We start from the raw sequence: 6649 nt of genomic DNA on the forward strand, positions 1-6649 counted from the left end.
TCTGCCTTAATCTTTATAACACCTGTGTTCCAGTACTTACTTTAAAAAGATAATTCTGGATTTAAGGGTAGTCTCACACATTTAACACCTCAACCAAAATTCTTTTTTGTTATTGTTGTTGTTGTAATAATTAAAGTAAGATAATTTTTTCCAAATATTCCCTGCAATATTATTTTACTTGTTAAATGAAAATTTGTGCTGGGAACACACATGTGTTCATCCTCTAACCAATCAAATGTAATCTTATTTTAAAATTATCAAATTTTATTAAATGTAAATACAGTGAAATATATGTTTATATTTGGTTAGACATACATCAGTTCAGTGGGAAAGAATTATCTGTGTGTTCTTTTATATGAAGCGTTAAGTTTTAAACAGGCTCTCCGTTATTTGACTTAGTTTAGATTAAAACACCATCCTGATAGCTCATAGTAATTCCTGTACATACACATATACACATATGTATGCATGTGCAAGTGTATTTAATAATAGCACCACAATATAATACAAGACAGCTTGTATAACATAGAGCTTATAATTCTTAAAGGATATAATAATGAAATAATGTAATAATGAAATAATAAATGCATTCTTTATCAATTTAAGACATTTTATCCAATATTTAGACACCTAAAGTAGTAAGATCATGAGAGGTGTCTGTCATTGGGTTATATGCATAAACGGGTTTTATAATCAGTAGAGATGTAGACTGCACATCTAAAGGTATCTAGATATTTATTTTATACTAAGTGAGATGAGCTAGACTTCAAAAATTTATGGGCTGTGATTATTGCCTAGACATAAGAATCTAATGATATTTGAAATATTCTAAAATATCTAAGAATAAGAATATCTCAGGACACCTCCAGTGGGACATCAAGTGTTTTTTTAGGCAATAATTGCTTAAACTTCTTATGAGAATTTAAAAATCTAGCATATTTGCCGATCCTTTAAGTATAATGATAATCAAAATAGGCATAATAATATAGACTATAGAATGTACATGCCTGGTGCCTCACAAATCTACATAAAGATGAAAATACGATGCAGATTCCATGGGCTGGCTGCAGGAGGTCAGGGAATTTCAAATGATATCAGTGTTGAATCAAGACCTAGATTGACCAAATTTAGGCTGGTCATCTTTCTCTGAGTTCCAGTGGATACAACAGGATGGTAAGAGAAGTTGAAATGGAACTCTAATTTCATCTGCAGAGTATTGATAATTTAGACTCTTCAAAATAGAATTTAAGTAAAACTATACTAGTAATTAATTAGCTTTTATCTTTTTGTTACAATGGCACATTACGCAGTCCTACTGAAAATGATGTGTAAGTTCATATTTCAAGAGTTAAGATGAGATTATTTGCCAACAAGCAGTAACAAAATATGTCATCCATGAGTTTAGTTTTGGTGTAAGACCTAGGAATCTGAGAGAGATACATCCAAGAGAGTTGACACAAAAGGACCGAAGGTATATTCCATACCACATGATGACATGCTCTGCAGTGACTGCTAATGGAAAGAGGGAGCAAGAGGGGACATTTGGAGTCATGCACTTGTCTTCTCAAGTAACTACTGTGTTACAGAGCCCTATGTTTTTGAAAATGTCTGAAAATCTGCCTGCCAGTGGGAATTTGTGAATTCCTTATTTTAATTTGCTTGTGCTCATAGTAATTAAACATCTATTAAACTATCATTACCTCAGCTCACAAGTTTTCTCAGTTTTGATCATCATCTTAAAGCAAATAGGTGTGTAGGGCTAAAGTGTTCACTAGCGCTGAACAACATCATATGATTAAAAAAAAAGTGAAATTGAATGAAAAATTTCTGGAAGTATAATCTGAACAGAAAATCAAGAATTTAGAAAAGATATTTAGAAAATACTTCAGTGTGTAGAATCATAGAATCATAGGATTATTGAGGTTAATCTAGTCCAAGCATCAAACCATCATCTCCATGCCCACTAAGCCACATGCTTCAGTGCCATGTTTACCCATTTCTTGAAATCCAGGGACAGTGAATTCACCACCACCCTGAACAGACTGTTCTAATACCTCACCACCCTTTCTGGTAAGAATTTTTTCCTAATAGCCAACCTGAACCTCCCCTGGGTTAACTTAAGGCCATTACCTTTTGACCTGTAACCAGTTGCTGTGAGAAGAGGCCAAGCCCACCTCTCTACAACCTCCTTCCTGGTAGCTGTACAGAGTGATGAGGTCTTTCCTGAGCATCCTCTTCTTCAGGGTGAACAATCCCAGTTCCCTCAGCTGCTCTTCATAAGACTTGAGCTCCATACTCTTCATCATCTTCATTGCCCTTCTTTAGACATGCTCCAGAGTCTCAGTGTTTTTCTTGTAGTGTGGTATCCAAACTGAACACAGTACTTGAGATACAGCCTCACTGGTGCTATTTACAGAGGGATGATCACCTCCTTAGTCCAGCTGACTATACTATTTCTGATATAAGCCAGGATGTCACTGGCATTCTTGCTCTCTTGAACATACTACTGGCTCATGTTAAGCCAGCTGTCAACTAGCACCTTCAGATCCTTTTCCTCTGTGCAGCTTTCCAGCTACTTTACTCAAAGCCTGTAGCAAAGTAGGGGAGCTATAAGAAAGAAAGGGGCAGACTTTTTAGTAGGACGTGTTGTGATGGGACACAGAGAAATGTTTTTGTCACAGAGTTAACTAAATCAATCTATACCCATGACAGGGGGCAGCAGGCCCCAGGGCCCCCTCTAACCCCACAAAATGGGAAGGGAAAGGGAAAAGGAGTAGGGAGATGCGAGCTGGGCTAAAGGAAGGAAAAAAAAAAAACAGCGGCAACAATCTATGGAGGAAAACTTATTGTATAGAGGAAAACTATGATACCAGAATGCAAGATAACACAATGTAATACAATTTAGTTGAAATTGAGACTAATGAATCAAATAAAATAGGAGAGAGAAAGAGTTCCCAAGATCTATTCAAACCTGAAAAGCTTGGAATGGCTAGGAAAGCACACTCCAACACCCCCTGCAAGGCAGTAAGTGACCACCCAACCAGGAAGGGCCAGATCCCATGACTTCCGTGATGTACAGGGACAGGTACATACAGTACCTGTACTGAGCTATACGTATAGGTACGTACTAGCATGTACTCCCCCTGTCCTCAGCTCTGTTCTGGGCTGCACCTTGAATACTGTGTCCTGTTTTGGGCCCCTCACTGCAAGAAAGACATTGAGGCCCTGGAGAACATTCAAAGAAGGGCAACAGAGCTATTGAGGGGTCTGGAGCACAGGTCTTATGAGAAGCAGCTGAGGGAGCTGAGATTGTTCAGTCTGGTGAAGAGGAGGCTCAGGGGAGACCTCATTGCTCTCTATAACTTCCTGAAGGGAGGTTGTAGTGAGCTGGGGATCAGCCTCTTCTCTCCTGTAACTAGTGATAGGACTAGAGGGAGTGGCCCTAAGTTGTGTCAGGGGAAATTCAGGCTGGACATTAGAAAATGCTACTTTTACAAAAGAGTGGTCAGGCATTGGAATGTGCTGCCTAGGGAGGTGGTGGAGTCACCAACCCTGGAGGAATGTTTGGATTTTGTGTTGAGGGACATGGTTTAGTGTGTACTTCTGGTAATAGGTGGATGGTTGGACTGATCTTGTAATGATGATCTTGTAAGTCTTTTCCAACCTTGGTGTTTCTGTGATTCTGTGAGGTACCTGGAATTGGAGTGTTAACACTTTAAGTCCCAGTGCACTACATGATGTTATGATGTGGAATACCGAAAACCAAAGATCACAAAACCATGACAGTTTTCAAAGTAAAAGAGGTGACATTTAGACTGGATATAAGGAGAACATTTTTTTACAGTAAAAGTGGTGGGGCACTGGAACAGGTTGCCTAGAAACAGGGTGGATTCCCCATTTCTACAAACACTCAAGATCAGACAGGACCTGAGCAACTTGAGTTGGCTATAGATGTCCTGTTCACTGCAGGGGAGTTGGACTGGATGACCTTTAAGGGTTCCTTCCAATTCAATTGATTCTGTGATTCTATGATGCATGGCGTAACTGTGACCATAGTTCAGGATCTAGAATTTGGCCTTGTTAGGACTCATATGATTGCACTCCATTGATCTTTTTTACCCAGATCCCTCTGAAGGGCCTTCCTATCCTTGGACAGATGGACACTTTCTCTCAACTTGATGTCATTCGTAAACTTAATGAGGGTGAACTCAATTCCCTCAAGCAGGTCATCAGTAAAGATATTAAACAGGGCTGGCTGTAGTACTGACCCTTGAGAAGCATCACTAGTGACTGGTTGCCAACTGGATTTAGCTTGATTCACTACCACTCCTTGGGCCTAGACATCTGGCCAGTTTTTTACTCAGTGAAGTATAAATGTGAGCATAAAAACATGAGTATTATGGGCATAAGACAGTCTCAGAGTAGGTAAAGAATGTTTGGAAATTCCACATAAGTTCCTTTTGCATTAAAAATTAGAAGTGTTTCATTAGCTTCAGTACAGAATGCCATTTTTTAATATTAAATTTGTTCTTTGAACTGAGATGATTGTATAAGGACGTTATGCCATCAATCTTATTTGCTATGGAATGAATGTACCACTTCTGTAGTTTTATGTATATAAGTTTATGTATATGTGTTTCTTTTTGTACTTATTTTTCGTTTAGGGTAAAAAAAAATCCCACTCTATAAACTGCTGGCAAATATGAACAGATTGTCTATCACCTTCTCTGCTCATGTAGCATGGTTAATTTTGTCAAGAGTTTTTATGTGGATGGACTGTTACACTCTACTTACTTATACATAATAAGAATATGATTTATAGTGTTGGTTTGAAAAAGATTTTGACTTTTTTTACACTGAAATTCTAATTATAGTTTATACTCATTCTGAAGTACTGGTAAATAGTTATGTAAAGCCTTTTTTATGCAGACAAAAGAATATTTTCCCTTTCTTACTGTGGAATGAATTAAGTCATACGGACTTAATTTTAAGATTGCTGCAATCCTTTGTAATCTTAGTATGTTAGTAGCTAGGTCTGTTCTCTGTAACAACTAAGCCATTTCAGTGTGGCTTTATACCCATTTAGTTTTACTAGAATCATAGAATCATAGAATCACCAAGGTTGGAAAAGACCTAAAAGTCTACCAGAGACTTTTCCAGAGAAAAGTCATCCAGTCCAACCGTTCACCTATTACCAATAGCTCCTACTAAACCATGTCCTTCAACACAACATCCAGTCTTTCCTTGAACACCTGCAGGGTCGGTGACTCCACCACCTCCCTGGGCAGTCCATTCCAGTGCCTGACCACCCTTTCTGAAAAGTAATATTTCCTAATGTCCAGCTTGAATCTCCCCTGCCGTAGCTTGAAACCATTCCCTCTGGTCCTATCACTAATGACACGAGAGAAGAGGCCGACCCCCAGCTCACTACAGCCTCCCTTCAGGAAGTTACAGAGAGCAATGAGGTCTCCCCTGAGCCTCCTCTTCTCCAGGCTGAACATTCCCAGATCCTTCAGCCTCTCCTCATACGGCCTGTGTTCCAGACCCCTCACCAGCTTTGTTGCCCTCCTTTGAACACGTTCCAGGGCCTCAATGTCTTTCTTGCAGTGAGGGGCCCAAAACTGGACACAGTACTCGAGGTGCAGCCTCACCAGTGCTGAGTACAGGGGGACAATCACTTCCCTGTTGGTTCTGGCAGCACTGTTTCTGATGCAAGCCAGGATGCCATTGGCCTTCTTGGCCACTTGGGCACACTGCTGGCTCATGTTCAGCTGAGCATCAATCAATATCCCCGGGTCCATTTCCTCTACGCAGTCCTCCAGCCACACCGCCCCAAGCCTGTAGTGTCGCCTGGGGTTGTTGTAGCCGAAGTGCAGGACCCGGCATTTGGCCTTGTTGAAACTCATCCCATTGGCTCCAGCCCAGCTCTCCAGCCTGTCCAGATCCCTCTGTAGGGCCTCACTACCCCCAGGCAGATCCACACTTCCAGCCAATTTGGTGTCATCTGCGAATTTACTGAGGGTGCACTCGATGCCCTCATTGAGGTCATCAATAAAGATATTGAAGAGGACAGGCCCCAGCACCAACCCCTGGGGAGCACCATTCATGACCGGTCACCAGCTGGATTTGACTCCATTCACTGCCACTCTCTGAGCCTGGCCCTCCAGCCAGCTCCTTACCCAGCCAAGAGTGTACACATTCAAGCCTCGGGCTGCCAGGTTCTACAGGAGAATACTGTGGGAGACAGTGTCAAAAGCTTTGCTGAAGTATAGGTAGACCACATCAGCAGCCTTTCCCTCATCCACCAGATGGGTCACTAATCATAGAAGGAGATCAGGTTGGTCAAACAGGACCTGCCCTTCATGAACCCATGCTGGCTAGGCCTGATCCCCCAGTCATCCCACACATGCCTCATGATCTCCCTCAAGACAATCTGCTCTATCTGCTCAGACAATCTACTAGTTTCTGCTCATTTATTTTGGATGTCAACATTAGAAGTTTCCAAATCTGATATATGTATTCTTTGCTCTATTTAAGTCAAAGACATTTGAAAGGAGTGGCATGTTAGATATATATGTGTGTATATAGTAACATGAGATAATTTCCTTCCTTCCTTCCTTCCTTCCTTCCTTCCTTCCTTCCTTCCTTC

Source organism: Lagopus leucura, unplaced genomic scaffold (genome assembly GCF_019238085.1).
Source record: "Lagopus leucura isolate 7727_CA_CO unplaced genomic scaffold, USGS_WTPT01 Super-Scaffold_100001, whole genome shotgun sequence".
NCBI lineage: Eukaryota > Metazoa > Chordata > Aves > Galliformes > Phasianidae > Lagopus > Lagopus leucura.